Genomic DNA, 7,500 nt, shown 5'->3' on the forward strand with positions numbered 1-7,500 from the left:
AGAGGGAAGAAGAGATTTAAGAGAGGAAGGAAAAGAATAAAAGTTGTCAAGACATGAAAAATAAATCTTTCGTTAATTTATTGTATGTAAAGAATTGTTATTATTATTATTATTATTATTATTATTATTATTATTATTGTTATTATTATTGTTATTATTATCCTCTTCCTCTTCATCATCATCATCATCATAATTATCATTATGATTATTACTATTAATATTTTTTGCGTTCTTGACTTAGGATTGACCTTATTTCTGATAGAAATTATGTGGGTAGTGGTTTACTACCTATAACCTTAGATATCCACTTGATTTCAATAGGGTGTTCAGTGCTCAAAAACTTTCTGGTAATCTCCCCTGTTTCTAGGAGACAGACCTTCTGTAGAAGCTCTACAGGATACTCAATTTCAGTCACCTCTATCTCTTTGTCTGTTTCATCTTGCACAGTCCTTAACACACTGAACCTGAGGAAGACAGACATAGTATTGAATTATTTTTCAATTCAATATACAGTGTCAATATTTTTCCTAAATTGCATCACACTCTTCTTTCTTTTCTTATCATCATCATCATCATTATTAAGGTGGTGAGCTGGCAGAATCATTTTCACGCTGGACAAAATACTTTGTGCCATTTTGTCTTTGCATTCTGAGTTCCAATTAGGCCAAGGTGGACTTTGCCTTTCATCCTTTTGGAGTTAATAAAATAAGTACTAGCTGAGCACTGGGGTCAATGTAATCGACCTGCCTCATCCCACTCAAATTACTGGCCTTATGCCAAAAACCGGAACCGTTATTATTAATATGATTACTGAGCGAGATAGCAGTGCATGTTACCAAAGTGATACTGGGATACAAATATATGAAACCCAATATATGCATCATGACTACCCATCTGATAAGGGTACACCAGGTACATGCATCACAACCATATGTGCATGGTGATTTCTTCTCATGATAAACAGAGCATGACCTTGCAGGTTAGAATTTTCTTCAGGCTGAGCGGCCCAACCCACTCAAAAGGTCCCTGAATAAGGGTTGTTTAAGGATGATGAATGAAGCACTCATGTTTCCAGAGGTGAATTATTCAAGCTCCAAAGACTTCCTCTCAACACATGGGCATGATGCTCCCCCATTGCTTGTGGGAAGAGATGCACATATCATCAGATACTAAGGGAATACTCAATTGGTTATGGTCAAGCAATTGAGAAGTAAATCTGTGGTAATGAGCATAATATTTTACTGTTGCCCATTTTTTACACCAAGAGAAAACATTTACATGTTGACACTTCCAATCAGTTATGCTCAGAAGCCATGAGAACCACTGCTTGGCCATGAGAACCACAACCTTCTTCTTCTTCTTCTTCTTCATCTTCATCATCATCATCATCGTCATCGTCATCGTCATCATCGTCATCATCATCATCATTATCATCGTTGTTGTTGTTGTTGTTGTTGTTGTTGTTATTGTTATTGTTATTACTATTATTAAGGCGGTGAGCTGGCAAACTCATTATTAGAATGGATGAAATGCTTAGCTGTATTTTGCCTGTTGCTACATTCCGAGTTCCAATTCCACCGAGGTTAACTTTGCCTTTCATCCTTTCGGGGTCAATAAATTAAGTAACAGTGAAACACTGGGGTCGGTGGAATCTACTTAATCCCCTCCACCAAGCTGCCCTTGTGGCAAAAATTTGAAATCATTATCATCATCATCATCATCATCATCATTGTCATCATCATCATCATCATTATTATTATTATTATTATTATTATTATTATTATTATTATTATTATTATTATTTTCCAACAGTAAAGCTTCTGGACAAGGCAGTATTCTCATAGAAGTGTACAACTTTGGGTGGTAGACAGTTCTTAAGAAAGCTGTGCAAATTGATGCTTTTGATCTGGGAAACTAGATCTGTTCAAATATGCATCTATAATGCACTTAGACAAAAACAAAAGGTGTATGTGATAAACAGCAGAATAAGTTGTTTGTGCATAGTTGGAAAAATTATTGTGAGGGTGATTCTTAACCACATCAATAAGCATGTAAATAAATTGCATGTATCCTGAATCCCAATGTGAATTTCAAGCTGGGAAAAAGCACAGCTGATATGATTTTTGCTCTTAGACAAGTCCAAAAGAAAAGCACTTGAGTAAAATACTGACTTGTACATGGCCTTTGTCAACTTGACCAAGGCATTTGATACCGTGAATTGTGAGGTGCTTTGGAAAATTTTGTGTAAAGTTGGTCTTCCTGATAAAATGATAAGAGTAAAAGTATCTTTGTACAAAGGAACAGTGATATCTAACAGTCAATGTTCAGAGGTATTTTCTGTTTCCACTGGTACTAAACAATGCTGTGTTTTAGCTTCTGTGCTTTTTGCCACATCCTTTTCAATGATACTTCAACATGCTTTCAAGGATTACCATGAAGGTGTAAAATTTCAGTTTTGTACAGATTGAGGTCTACTAAATCTAAATGGTCAAAACTATGGATAAAAAAAAAAGAAAAAAGCTAAGGCAGAAATTCTATGCAATTTTGGATGATGCTACTTCTGGATTATGAGACTGACACAATGCCTACTCTGCTACCAAGGCGTCCTGTTTACTGATGATTCTACTTTGATTTCTTCTACATTTGAAGGAATTTGGGAAGTAGTCAACAGGAAGATTGTGCATTTGGACTAACTACTAGAATTAAAAGGACTGAAGTTTTATTCTAACCAAAGCCTGGGACACAACATACTCAAGATCTATTTGTGATGATTGACAATAAGCCACTCAAATGGGTCAGGTCATTCAAATATCTTGGAGGTATACTAAACTGTAAGAGGACTCTTGATAATAAAATCAATGTTAGAATATCTAAGGCTATTAGTGCTTTTGGAAAACCACTCCATTGTTTGTGAGATGAACATGATGTCAAGCACACTTTTGTATGAAGTAAAAGCATGTACTCCCTACTACAGACATATAAAGAAACTTGGAACCTTTCACATACACTATCTGTGCAATATCTGCAGCATAAAATGGTACGACAAGATATGAAATGCCAAAAGTTTAGAAAAACGTGATTTCTCCAGGATTAAAAGAATGCTGTAGAGAATTTAGTGCAGGTAGGTAGGACATGTTTAAATCCAAGATGATTGCATTCCAAGAATATTTTAGTGTGGCTGACAAGTAGAAGGATTCCATAGTAAAAGACGACCTCTGTTAAGGTAAGTTGAAATATGCATAAAAATTCCTACAGCTTAATTTAACATCTTGGGTAAGTTATTGCTTAGATTGATCTAATTGGTGTAAAATGCTTCATGATGCATCTGAACAATTTGATTTGAAGTAACAGAACAATAAAAGAACTTTATCCTGTAATCAATAGAGATATTTGCTGAATCTCAGGCAAAAACAAAATCATCATTTTACTCATTATGATTAATCCTTTTCTTCTTTTTTAAATCCTTTTCTTCAAACACTCATGCATCAGAATTGATGGTAGTGACCATCACATTATTATCAGCATTATTATTAGAGGTAGTAGATTGGCAGAAATGGCAGTGTACAGACAAATGCCTTGTAGTATTTAGTGATGGCTTTATATTTTGATTTTAAATCAAACTGAGATAACAGTGTTGACATTCATCATTCTGAGATCAATGAAATATATACCAGCAGAATTTTAAGGTCTATATCATTGTATATATTATATTCCTCTATCAAGAATATTTGGCCTAGTGCCTATTTTAAAAATTATCTCTTCTGACACTACAATCAAATTAACTACACCTGTTACTGCATTAAGTTCACCAATTTGGGATCAGAAACTCTACATTGTCATTTGCAATATCATAAAGATGAATCCACTAAGTATATTGTATATATTATAATAAATAAATAAATAAATGTGCCCTTTTAAAGCCTAGCCAGGCTTATGGCCCGGTTTCCCGGTTTCAATGGCATATGTGTTCCCCAGTTGGATGGGATGCCAGTCCATCACAGCGTTACTCATCTTTGCTAGCTGAGTGGACTGGAGCAATGTGAAATGAAGTGTTTTGCTCAAGAACATAACGCATCGCCCAGTCCAAGAATCGAAACCACAATCTTACGATCATGATGCTGACACCCTAACCACTAAGCCACGCGCTTCCACATATTGTATATATATATATATATATATATATATATATATATATATATATATATATACATACATACACCTACAAATATACATACATACATACATACATACATACATACACATGTGTGTTTGCGTATGTGTTTCTCCCACTTTCAACACTTCCCAACTGGTGTTATTTTCTTTACATCTCCATGACTTAGTGATTCAACAAAGGACATTAAGAGACTAAGTACCGAACTTTAAAAAATAAGTACTGGGGATGATTTGTTCACCAAAACTTTTCAAGGCATTGCCCCAGTAAGGTTGCAGTTTAGGTGAATAAATCGTTTCCAGCACTTATTTTTTAAGAACAGTACTAATTCTATTGATCTATTTTGATGAACCACATATAATGGGTTTTGAACAGTTTCTGTCCACTATTTTTTCTCTAAAGGTATTGGTCAGCAAGAGACAATAGTAAAGGCATGTACCTGTGGTGCTATATCCAAAACTATGTGGTTGCAAAACAAGCTTCTTAACCACAATATTACAGTGTATGTGTATTTTAAATGCTTAACATGACTCTACTTTGATGCTATAGTAAAATAATTCTTTAGCTAAAAGTAAGAGATTTCATTCATCTGTAAACATATCTGTTTTTAATGCAATGAACCATATGCTCCAACTTAATAACAGTTATCCTTCTGCCTAAGATATCAATAAAGAAATAATTCTGAAAACAAAGCAAAAACAGAATAAAAAAAACCCAGCTTCCCACCACCACCACAAAAAAAAAAAAAAACCTGAAAAAATACAAAGAATAATTGGAAACAGCAGACTAAGAGAAAAAATAAATACAAATGGTAAATTTTAATGGGTATAGATTTTGCTAGTCCAGCTACAAAAATGTGTATTGATCTATTCCAGTGTTTATCTTTAAATTTCTGTTTGTTATTTCTCTTTAGCTTCATATTAGCCTGGCTCAAGCAGATCAATAGGGATTTAAAGAAAGGAGTTCTAAATTATGATACTGTCAGAAGCAAAAACACTGTCCTGGGGTTTAACTATAATAATAACACTTCTATAATTGTAACACTGAACAACAACCAGTCAGTTAGGAAATCTTTACATGATCACGCAACTTATTAGAAATAATGGCCAAATCTTCTCAAACTACATTCTACTGTCTTAGAAAAAAAAAAGAGCGCATTGATAAATGTAGTCCTAGCTACATTATGTCAGTAGAAAAAGAGATGTGATGGTTATGACTGAAACATTTTTGATCATTGATCACCTGAAATGAACAACATTGAATACCATAACATACATACATACATACATACATCATCATCATAATTTAGCATCTGCTTTCCATGCTGGCATGGGTTAGATAGCTTGACTGGAACTGGTAAACCAGAGAGCTGCACCAAATTCCAGTCTGATTTGACATGGTTTCTACGGCTGGATGCCCTTCTTAACAGCATATATATATGCACTAATCAGCTTAGAAGCTACTAAGGTATCAGGAAGAAAGACTTGTTACAGATTTTTCGTGTCACTGTTTTATGGGTCAGTTTTAATTTATAGACTAGTTTTATCAAATCCTTGTATATCTAAGGCCGAGAGAACAAGGGGCAGTGTCTGTTAGGGGTAGGGCTGAGAGAGTCGACAATGATTTATGATGTTACTTTGTTTCAATAATTTCATCAGACAAGGCCCTTTTCATGAACAGAGGTTAGTAGAACCTTGTTCTGACATACAGAGACGATGGAGACAGGATATGGATTCAATGTGCAGATTGATAGTAATATATTAACCAATAAGTGCCTAGTGGATATTTTACGAACACACGAAGAGATGAAACAACAAAGTCAGTTCCAATATGATTTTTAAAAAAGTAAAGTAAACTGTAAAAAAACTATTGCAAAGCGTTTAGTCTAACATTTCTATTTCTGGTGTTCTGCTACTTTACAAAACAATTGATTACAAAGCTAAAGAATAATCAACACTTTTTATATGGCTGCAGGTTATGAAGATCTCTGTGGAATCCATTTGTTCCATGTTCAGTCTCATCATATGGCATCTGGGGAAAATGTCTTACTGTATTCTCGAGTTGATCAATACCTTTTGAGTGGTAGTGGGCCAATTGAAACTTCAGAAAATTGTTGTATACATGTGCACGCACACGCGTGCACACATTTGTGTATATGTATGTTAATGGAAATCAGCATAAATATATCACCAACAAAATTTATGGCAGAAATGCCTTCTAAATTCACTGAGTTGACAGCATGACAACAATGTTAGGTTTATTACAATTGCAGCAACACCTGTAACAAATCTTTCTTTCACTCTCTTTTTCTCTATCTTCATCAAATACTTTGACTCCATACATATAATTTTGTATTTCTTCTCCTTATGATTAAAAAACTAAGCTTATGAAGATACTCACCTGTTCACTTGGGCTCTACTGTTTTGTTAACCCTTTTGATAGCAACCTCTTGAAGACAACCTCTGTTTATATGCTTGTGGAGGCATGTGGCTTAGTGGTTAGGATTTTGGACACATGATCATAAGATTGTGGTTTCGATTCCTGGAGCAGGCGATGTGTTGTGTTCTTCAGCAAAACACGTAATTTCACATTGCTCCAGTCCACTTAGATGGCAAAAATGAGCAATCCTGTGACAGACCAGCATCCCATCCAGGTGGAGAATTTATACACCATGGAAGCCAGGAAACCAGCCCATATGAGTTGGCACAACTTAAAACGGTAAATTTATCCTTGTTTATTGTTTACATGCTAGAAAACCTTGAACATTAAAATGACAGGATTTAAATGAGAACTTTCTAACATAATATCATATAAGAACATTTTACTAATTTATGTTCTTAAAACAAAATTAATTGTGACAAAGTCACAATTTTGGCACAAGGCCAGCAATTTTTAAGGAGGCATAAGTTGATTACATTGATCCCAGTGCTGTACTGGTACTTTATTTTATCAACACTGAAAGGGTGGAAGGCAAAGTCAACCTTGGCAGAATGGGAACTCAGAAAGTAAAGACGAATGAAATGTCACTAAGCATTTTACCCAGCATGCTAATGATTCTGTCAGCTTGCCACCTTAACCAAGTTAGTAATTTTATTAAATCCCATTAAATTCTTGATTATTTTCAAAGCTAATTGAAAGACATAGACTGTGTGCTTTATTAGAATTATGGGGAGATATTCACTTTTAACTCTGGCAAATTTTATATCAATATTTTCTCAATAGCTTAGTTCTGTTAAAAATTCCTCTTGAGAGTTAAAATAACATATATATCTACATATATTGATTTCTTTTGACTGCTGGAGATATTGATTTCTCTTTAATATATTTAC

The 7,500-nt window shown here is 34.3% G+C and overlaps 1 long non-coding RNA gene across 3 annotated transcripts in view; it reads left to right on the forward strand.

The window, feature by feature from the left end:
* The first annotated feature begins 6,448 nt into the window (after positions 1 to 6,448).
* Positions 6,449 to 7,500, forward strand: part of LOC128247593 (uncharacterized) — a 37,643-nt gene continuing 36,591 nt past the window's right edge. For 2 of the 3 annotated variants that reach the window (XR_008263933.1, XR_008263934.1), the window contains exon 1: positions 6,457 to 6,889. This is a non-coding gene — a long non-coding RNA (uncharacterized LOC128247593). Of the gene's footprint in view, positions 6,890 to 7,500 lie in introns of all 3 variants that reach the window. The other variant, XR_008263932.1, reaches the window with a different exon arrangement.

Source organism: Octopus bimaculoides, chromosome 4, assembly GCF_001194135.2.
Source record: "Octopus bimaculoides isolate UCB-OBI-ISO-001 chromosome 4, ASM119413v2, whole genome shotgun sequence".
NCBI classification, from domain to species: Eukaryota; Metazoa; Mollusca; class Cephalopoda; order Octopoda; family Octopodidae; genus Octopus; species Octopus bimaculoides.